This window comes from Pyrus communis, chromosome 4, assembly GCF_041283825.1.
Source record: "Pyrus communis isolate YQ-2024b chromosome 4, ASM4128382v1, whole genome shotgun sequence".
NCBI lineage: Eukaryota > Viridiplantae > Streptophyta > Magnoliopsida > Rosales > Rosaceae > Pyrus > Pyrus communis.
Window position 1 is genome coordinate 18,977,782 of NC_142568.1, and position 10,608 is coordinate 18,988,389.

A 10,608-nucleotide genomic window follows, 5' to 3' on the forward strand; every position below is an offset into this window, starting at 1 on the left:
GAAATCTAGGTGTAGTCAATTAAGATTTTAGAAGAGGATTTTAAAAGATTTTGAAATCATGCTGTAGTTTTGAAAATTCATCCAAATCCGGAGGTAATCAATTATGATTTTTAAAAAAAAATCGCATAAGTAAAGGTGTAGTCAAAAGCTCAAAGATTTAGTAGGATTTTATTTGGTGAATGATTTTGATGGATTTGAAAGAGGTGGTATAAATACCAAATGCCATCCAAAATCCAATCCCAACCCTCTGATTTCTTTTCACGCTAGACGAAGATGAACATGTCATTCCATATATCTGTCTTTTTCACTGATGCTCAGATCAAGCAGAAGAAAGTGTCCGACGCCATTTGGCTTTTGATCTCTCTACTGAAGACGACGCCATTGCTGCTCCAATCGAGTTGATTCTCTGAAATGTCTTAGGTATGATTTTTCACCTAGATCTTGAAAATTTTCTTTTCAATTCTTCAGACTATGACTATTATTTTTCTTGCGTTCTATGTTTCAAAAATGAATAATATTTTGAACTGACACAAAAATAAAAAACCTAAAAATTCTTATTTTCCACCCCAAACCTAACACACATTGTCCTCAAGATGTGAAAAATAAAATAAAAGTAATAATAAACTTAAAAGAACAAAAAGAAAAATAAACAAAGACCCTATTTTACGAAAAAGAAAGGACAAAAATGAAAACTAGATAAAAAATAATATCTACTAATTAACAAAACACTCATTGTCAACCAAAACCCTATGAAATTATCAGCTTAACCCTCTAATTAAAACAGAACATGAATAAGAAATATGGGGTAGAAATGTAATTTCACACAACCAAATTTTGCTTTTTTTTTTTCCAAAGCCTCACCTACATGTAATCCTAACATATCTCTAATTAAAATAAAAAAAATAAAAACTTCCCATTCCCACATTCTCTATTACTCTCTTCCTCTCTCCTTCTATTTCAAAAACAAAAATAAAAAATTTTCTCACACACTTTGTGTGTGTCCACAGTGGTGAAGCCAGGAATTATAAGGGGGATGGGCGATTTTTTTTTCTTTTCGAACAAATGATATTATTTACACTAAGGGGATAGGGGAGTGGGCTAACCTTGACAATTTGCTAGCAATAATGTAGTTCAAATTTGCCTTTAGTGAGAATCAAACCTAAGTCCTCTCACTTACAAGTGAAGAGAAATACCACTAGACAGTAGCACTAAATGGCGGGTTGGGGCGAACTTAAAAGAGTACAAGGTTAAAAAAGATTAGCCAATATTTCATCAAATTCAGTGTCCTCGCTTTGTGGGAACTACCCGGAATAGTCGAAAAGGACTACCTAAAATATTTGAAGGATGACCATTTGGAATATTTGGAGGAGGGTTTAAACATTGTTTCTTATAGTATCATTTCATTACGTAATTGTATACTATGAGAAGATAAAAAAGTCTTAGATTCTTAATCAATACCAATATCATATAAATTATTCATGAAACAAAGTTCAATTCAATTAATCAATATCAATGGTCAATTAATCAATAATCAAGAAATCAATTTTTACTTTAAATAACAAGTTTATTCATCAATAATTATAAGATTTCATATTCATAATCAATAATTAATAACCATATTGATTAATTACTCTATGATTCTATATAAAATAAACAAAATTTCAAATTAAATAAGCAATTAGGGTTAAGGCTAATATAAATTTGGACATTAAAAACTTCATCTAAGAGGGGGGCCAAGAATGGCGGCTGGAGGCTGGCTACTTGTGGCTTGGATGGCTTAAAAGTTTGAAGTTGAAGCCTTAATGTTTGGTAGCAGGGAAATAAGGGGGCCAATGGCAGTGGCAAAGCCATGATTTCTCGAAGGGAGGGGCGAACTTAAAAGAATGGAAGGTTAAAGAAAAATGACAACAACTAAATCTTTTTATATAGTAATGTCTTCCATAATTAATCAATACAAACAAATTACAATTGTTGCCGGCGATGTTTCATGTCATGAAAACGTTGCATAATAGGCTCATTATCAATAAAAGAAAATACATTTCTCTCAATGTAAACAACCATGCTATCACTCAACCATTAATCTCCCATTTTGTTACGCAATGGTGTTTTCACAATCTTCATAGCAGAAAAAGCTCTCTCCACCGAAGCAGTTGCAATAGGTAACACCAAAACCAATGTAAGAAACTTATACACTAACATATAGCTTTCACACCTCCCGGTCTTCACTAACTCTTTTGCAAGATCACTAATTCCTCTCAATGATGAAAACTCACTATGCATCTTCATATCATGAATGTAATTGTCAAGTTGAATTGGAAGATTCATGAGGTCCATACGATCAAAATCTTGAGGATAAAGTTGGGCTAAACGAACAATTTTTGCTTTGTCAAAAGATGCAAACTTATTCATCGGACTCAAACATGCCATACAAAGAAGCAACTTGGTGTTTACCTCATTGAAACGATCATTCAACTCCTTTAGTTGCATATCAAGGATTTGAAAATAGAGGTCCACACGATAGTAATGGAAGTTTGTGATTCTTGGAGCTTTACGCCTTGATTTTCAAGGTACGAAATGCAAATCCTCCATGTTAGGAACGATAATATCATGCTCCTCACAAAACTTTTCTACATCAGGAAACAAGTCCCCAAAGTCATCATATCTCAAGGATTGTAGTCTTTGCTTGCATACTGCCACTAACGCCATCACATTTAGAATATCTTGATCTTTCTTTTGCAATGCTTGTGATAACTCATTTATAATTCCCAATATAAGTCTCATCAAGAAAAGGTGAAACGCAAAATCAAAAGTTTGTATGTCTTTGAATAACCTAGTTGCTTCACCAAGATTATCTTGGTTGTGATCACTTTTAATCCATTTAACCACCTCCACCTCAGCTTCAAACATAACAATAATACTAACTATAGTACCATAATGTGAGTTCCACCGTGTATCACATGGACGCATGAGACTGCTTTCTTGATTTAACCCTTTACCCGTTTCAAGATTACCAAAATCAAGAGCTTTCTGAATTTGTTCTTGTTGCTTCTCTCTAAATGCATCACGACACTTACACGATGATCCAATAAGATTCACCAAACTACTAGCATTGATGAAGAAATTGGCAACATCCTCATTTTCCTTTGCCACGAATACAAGAGCTAGTTGGAGTTGGTGTGCAAAACAATGAATATAAATTGCTTGAGGGTATTTGTTCAAAATCTTTGTTTTAAGACCATTTAACTCACATTTCATATTACTAGCTCCGTCATAGCCTTGTCCTCATAACTTGGACATACTCAAATCTGTTGTGGCAAACAATCTCTTAATGGCCTCTTCAAGTGAGCTACTAGTTGTAGATGAGACATGTTGAACACCCAAAAACTTTTCAATTGCTTCTCCTTTTTTGTTCACATAACGCAATACCATTGCCATTTGCTCTTTAGTTGAAGAATCACGTGCTCCATCAACCAAAAGAGAAAAAAAATGCACCTTTCATATCTTTAGTAATTGCATCTACAGTTTCAATGGCACAAGCACGGACACAATCTTTTTTAATATTAGAAGAAGTATACTTAAGATTCTTGGGAGCATTCACAAACACAACCTTCATAACTTGTTCATTATGCTTGGAAAGAAATTGCATAAGCTCCAAATAATTACCTCTATTGCTTGATTTCAACGATTCATTGTGGCCACGAAAAGGCAAACATTGTCCCAACAACCATCTTGTGCACTCAAGTGAGGCACTCAATAAAGTACGATAATTAATGCGAGCTTCATCGGTTTGCTTAATCACAAATGTTTCAATGTGTTGTTTTTGTGTCATCCAATCTCTAGCTTGTTGTACAGCTTTGTTATGAAGACTTCCAACACCTCCCTCATGGACTTGAAGATTTTTGGGTCCTTTCTTCCAATTTGTTAACCCTATCTCAGTGAAGACATCACTTCCAGTGCTACCCATTTGATCAAAATCACATTTGAAGGGAGTTGCTACGAATATAGCGATCATATGGAAGCACAGTCGCTAGCTAACTAGCAATTTAACTGAAATAAAGTCACTAATTTCATACCGATCCCCCTCTTTTCAATTTTTTTATTTTTTTTATTTCTCTTACCATAACTACAAACTATCATATTCATGTTCTTCAAAATATATTTTCCCATGCTAAATCTATTATAATTAATATTTAAACAATTGAAATTAATGATTTAAAACCTAAATTTAAAGATATTCTCATATTTTCAACTTTAAAAATCAATAAAAAATAGTTTTAGGAAAACAAAATTCAATGGAAAAAGAAAAAGAAAAAAGGAGGGGTAAAAATGTTACGATCGGTACTTTTCTTCCTATTGTCCTTGAAGGGAGTTGCTAGTACGATAGCGATCATATGGAATCACAGTCGTAGGCTAACTAGCAATTTAACTGAAATAAAGTCGCTAATTTCATACCGATCCCCCTCTTTTCAATTTTTTTATTTTTTTTATTTCTCTTACCATAACTACAAACTATCATATTCATGTTCTTCAAAATATATTTTCCCATGCTAAATCTATTATAATTAATATTTAAACAATTGAAATTAATGATTTAAAACCTAAATTTAAAGATATTCTCATATTTTCAACTTTAAAAATCAATAAAAAAATAGTTTTAGGAAAAAAAATTCAATGGAAAAGAAATTCAATGGAAAAAGAAAAAGAAAAAAAGGAGGGGTAAAAATGTTACGATCGGTACTTTTATTCCTATTGTCCTTGAAGGGAGTTGCTAGTACGATAGCGATCATATGAAATCACAGTCGCAGGCTAACTAGCAATTTAACTCAATAAAAGTCGCTAATTACATACCGATCCCTCCCTTTTCAATTTTTTTATTTTTTTTATTTCTCTTACCATAACTACAAACTATCATATTCATGTTCTTCAAAATATATTTTCCCATGCTAAATCTATTATAATTAATATTTAAACAATTGAAATTAATGATTTAAAACCTAAATTTAAAGATATTCTCATATTTTCAAGTTTTAAAATCAATAAAAAATAGTTTTAGGAAAAAAAATTCAAAGGAAACAGAAAAAGAAAAAAAGAAGGGGTAAAAATGTTACGATCGGTACTTTTATTCCTATTGTCCTTGAAGGGAGTTGCAAGTAAGATAGCGATCATATGGAAGGAGGTCGCTACCTAACTAGCAATTCAACTCAGTAAAAGTCGCTAATTACATACCGATCCCTCTCTTTTCAATTTTTTTATTTTTTTTATTTCTCTTACCATAACTACAAACTATCATATTCATGTTCTTCAAAATATATTTTTCCATGCTAAATCTATTATAATTAATATTTAAACAATTGAAATTAATGATTTAAAACCTACATTTAAAGATATTCTCATATTTTCAAGTTTTAAAATCAATAAAAAATAGTTTTAGGAAAAAAAATTCAATGGAAAAAGAAAAAGAAAAAAAGGAGGGGTAAAAATGTTACGATCGGTACTTTTATTCCTATTGTCCTTGAAGGGAGTTGCTAGTAAGATAGCAATCGTATAGAAGTACAGTCGCTGACTAACTAGCAATTTAACTGAAATGAAGTCGCTAATTTCAAACCGATCCCCCTCTTTTCAATTTATTTAATTTTTTTTTTCTCTTACCATAACTACAAACTATCATATTCATGTTCTTCAAAATATATTTTCCCATGCTAAATCTATTATAATTAATATTTAAACAATTGAAATTAATGATTTAAAACCTAAATTTAAAGATATTCTCATATGTTCAACTTTAAAAATCAATAAAAAATAGTTTTAGGAAAAAAAATTCAATGGAAAAGAAATTCAATGGAAAAAGAAAAAGAAAAAAAGGAGTAAAAATGTTACGATCGGTAATTTTATTCCTATTGTCCTTGAAGGGTGTTGCTAGTACGGTAGCGATTATATTGATGTACAGTCGCTACCTAACTAGCAATCCGATTACGGAAAAGTCGCTATTTACATACCGATCCCCCTCTTTTCAATTTTTTTATTTTTTTTATTTCTCTTACCATAACTACAAACTATCATATTCATGTTCTTCAAAATATATTTTCCCATGCTAAATCTATTATAATTAATATTTAAACAATTGAAATTAATGATTTAAAACCTAAATTTAAAGTTATTCTCATATTTTCAACTTTAAAAATCAATAAAAAATAGTTTTAGGAAAAAAAATTCAATGGAAAAAGAAAAAGAAAAAAAGGAGGGGTAAAAATGTTACGATCGGTACTTTTAATCCTATTGTCCTTGAAGGAAGTTGCTAGTAAGCTAGCAATCGTATAGAAGTACAGTCGCTGGCTAACTAGCAATTTAACTGAAATGGAGTCGCTAATTTCATACCGATCCCCCTCTTTTCAATTTATTATTTTTTTTTTCTCTTTCTATAACTACAAACTATCATATTCATGTTCCTCAAAATATATTTTCCCATGCTAAATCTATTATAATTAATATTTAAACAATTGAAATTAATGATTTAAAACCTAAATTTAAAGATATTCTCATATTTTCAACTTTAAAAATCAATAAAAAATAGTTTTAGGAAAAAAAATTCAATGGAAAAAGAAAAAGAAAAAAAGGAGGGGTAAAAATATTACGATCGGTACTTTTATTCCTATTGTCCTTGAAGGGAGTGGCTAGTAAGCTAGCAATCGTATAGAAGTACAGTCGCTGGCTAACTAGCAATTTAACTGAAATGGAGTCGCTAATTTCATACCGATCCCACTCTTTTCAATTTATTTATTTATTTGTTTTCTCTTACCATAACTACAAACTATCATATTCATGTTCCTCAAAATATATTTTCCCATGCTAAATCTATTATAATTAATATTTAAACAATTGAAATTAATGATTTAAAACCTAAATTTAAAGATATTCTCATATTTTCAACTTTAAAAATCAATAAAAATTAGTTTTAGGAAAAAAAATTCAATGGAAAAGAAATTCAATGGAAAAAGACAAAGAAAAAAAGGAGGGGTAAAAATGTTACGATCGGTATTTTTATTCCTATTGTCCTTGAAGGGTGTTGCTAGTTAGATAGCAATCATATGGATGCACAGTCGCTACCTAACTAGCAATTCAACAAAGTAAAAGTCGCTAACAACGTACCGATCCCTCTCTTTTCAATTTTTTTATTTTTTTTATTTCTCTTACCATAACTACAAACTATCATATTCATGTTCTTCAAAATATATTTTCCCATGCTAAATCTATTATAATTAATATTTAAACAATTGAAATTAATGATTTAAAACCTAAATTTAAAGATATTCTCATATTTTCAACTTTAAAAATCAATAAAAAATAGTTTTAGGAAAAAAAATTCAATGGAAAAAGAAAAAGAAAAAAAGGAGCGGTAAAAATGTTACGATCGGTACATTTATTCCTATTGTCTTTGAAGGGAGTTGCTAGTAAGCTAGCGATCGTATAGAAGTACAGTCGTTGGCTAACTAGCAATTTAACTGAATTCAAGTCGCTAATTTCATACCGATCTCCCTCTTTTCAATTTATTTATTTATTTTTTTTCTCTTACCATAACTACAAACTATCATATTCATGTTCTTCACAATATATTTTCCCATGCTAAATCTATTATAATTCATATTTAAACAATTGAAATTAAGGATTTAAAACCTAAATTTAAAGATATTCTCATATTTTGAAGTTTAAAAATAAATAAAAAATAGTTTTAGGAAAAAAAATTCAATGGAAAAAGAAAAAGAGAAAAAGGAGAGGTAAAAATGTTACGATCGGTACTTTTATTCCTATTGTCCTTGAAGGGAGATGCTAGTAATATAGAGATCATATGCATGGACAGTCGCTAACTAACTAGCAATTTGACTCCATGAAGGTCGCTAATTACATACCGATCCCACTCTTTTCAATTTTTTTATTTTTTTTATTTCTCTTACCATAACTACAAACTATCATATTCATGTTCTTCAAAATATATTTTCCCATGCTAAATCTATTATAATTAATATTAAAACAATTGAAATTAATGATTTAAAACCTTAATTTAAAGATATTCTCATATTTTCAAGTTTAAAAATCAATAAAAAATACTTTTAGGAAAACAAATTCAATGGAAAAAGAAAAAGAAAAAAAGGAGGGGTAAAAATGTTACGATCGGTACCTTTATTCCTATTGTCCTTGAAGGAAGTTGCTAGTAAGATAGCGATCATATGGAAGTACAGTCGCTGGCTAACTAGCAATTTAACTGAAATGAAGTCGCAAATTTCATACCGATCCCCCTCTTTTCAATTTTTTTATTTATTTTTTTTCTCTTACCATAACTACAAACTATCATATTCATGTTCCACAAAATATATTTTCCCATGCTAAATCTATTATAATTAATATTTAAACAATTGAAATTAATGATTTAAAACCTAAATTTAAAGATATTCTCATATTTTCAAGTTTAAAAATAAAAAAAAAATAGTTTTAGGAAAAAAAAATTCAATGGAAAAAGAAAAAGAAAAAAAGGAGGGGTAAAAATGTTACGATCGGTACTTTTATTCCTATTGTCCTTGAAGGAAGTTGCTAGTAAGATAGCGATCATATGGAAGTACAGTCGCTGGCTAACTACCAATTTAACTGAAATGAAGTCGCAAATTTCATACCGATCCCCCTCTTTTCAATTTTTTTATTTATTTATTTTCTCTTACCATAACTACAAACTATCATATTCATGTTCCACAAAATATATTTTCCCATGCTAAATCTATTATAATTAATATTTAAACAATTGAAATTAATGATTTAAAACCTAAATTTAAAGATATTCTCATATTTTCAACTTTAAAAATCAATAAAAAATAGTTTTACGAAAAGAAATTCAATGGAAAAAGAAAAAGAAAAAAAGGAGGGGTAAAAATGTTACGATCGGTACTTTTATTCCTATTGGCCTTGAAGGGAGTTGCTAGTAAGATAGCGATCATATGGAAGGACAGTCGCTACGGAACTAGCACTCTAACTCGGCAAAAGTCGCTATTTACATACCGATCCCCCTCTTTTTAATTTTTTTATTTTTTTTATTTCTGTTACCATAACTACAAACTATCATATTCATGTTCTTCAAAATATATTTTCCCATGCTAAATCTATTATAATTAATATTTAAACAATTGAAATTAATGATTTAAAACCTAAATTTAAAGATATTCTCATATTTTCAACTTTAAAAATCAATAAAAAATAGTTTTAGGAAAAAAAATTCAATGGAAAAGAAATTCAATGGAAAAAGAAAAAGAAAAAAAGAAGGGGTAAAAATATTACGATCGGTACTTTTATTCCTATTGTCCTTGAAGGAAGTTGCAAGTAAGCTAGCAATCGTATAGAAGTACAGTCGCTGGCTAACTAGCAATTTAACAGAAATGAAGTCGCTAATTTCATACCAATCCCCCTCTTTTCAATTTTTTTTATTTATTTTTTTTCTCTTACCATAACTACAAACTATCATATTCATGTTCCTCAAAATATATTTTCCCATGCTAAATCTATTATAATTAATATTTAATCAATTGAAATTAATGATTTAAAACCTAAATTTAAAGATATTCTCATATTTTCAACTTTAAAAATCAATAAAAAATAGTTTTAGGAAAAAAAATTCAATGGAAAAAGAAAAAGAAAAAAAGGAGCGGTAAAAATGTTACGATCGGTACATTTATTCCTATTGTCTTTGAAGGGAGTTGCTAGTAAGCTAGCGATCGTATAGAAGTACAGTCGTTGGCTAACTAGCAATTTAACTGAATTCAAGTCGCTAATTTCATACCGATCTCCCTCTTTTCAATTTATTTATTTATTTTTTTTCTCTTACCATAACTACAAACTATCATATTCATGTTCTTCACAATATATTTTCCCATGCTAAATCTATTATAATTCATATTTAAACAATTGAAATTAAGGATTTAAAACCTAAATTTAAAGATATTCTCATATTTTGAAGTTTAAAAATAAATAAAAAATAGTTTTAGGAAAAAAAATTCAATGGAAAAAGAAAAAGAGAAAAAGGAGAGGTAAAAATGTTACGATCGGTACTTTTATTCCTATTGTCCTTGAAGGGAGATGCTAGTAATATAGAGATCATATGCATGGACAGTCGCTAACTAACTAGCAATTTGACTCCATGAAGGTCGCTAATTACATACCGATCCCACTCTTTTCAATTTTTTTATTTTTTTTATTTCTCTTACCATAACTACAAACTATCATATTCATGTTCTTCAAAATATATTTTCCCATGCTAAATCTATTATAATTAATATTAAAACAATTGAAATTAATGATTTAAAACCTTAATTTAAAGATATTCTCATATTTTCAAGTTTAAAAATCAATAAAAAATACTTTTAGGAAAAAAAATTCAATGGAAAAAGAAAAAGAAAAAAAGGAGGGGTAAAAATGTTACGATCGGTACCTTTATTCCTATTGTCCTTGAAGGAAGTTGCTAGTAAGATAGCGATCATATGGAAGTACAGTCGCTGGCTAACTAGCAATTTAACTGAAATGAAGTCGCAAATTTCATACCGATCCCCCTCTTTTCAATTTTTTTATTTATTT

The 10,608-nt window shown here is 29.3% G+C and overlaps 1 pseudogene; it reads right to left on the bottom strand.

Moving 5' to 3' along the window:
* Nucleotides 1–1,962: 1,962 nt before the first annotated feature.
* Nucleotides 1,963–3,829, bottom strand: LOC148697588 (uncharacterized; annotated as a pseudogene).
* Nucleotides 3,830–10,608: the final 6,779 nt, after the last annotated feature.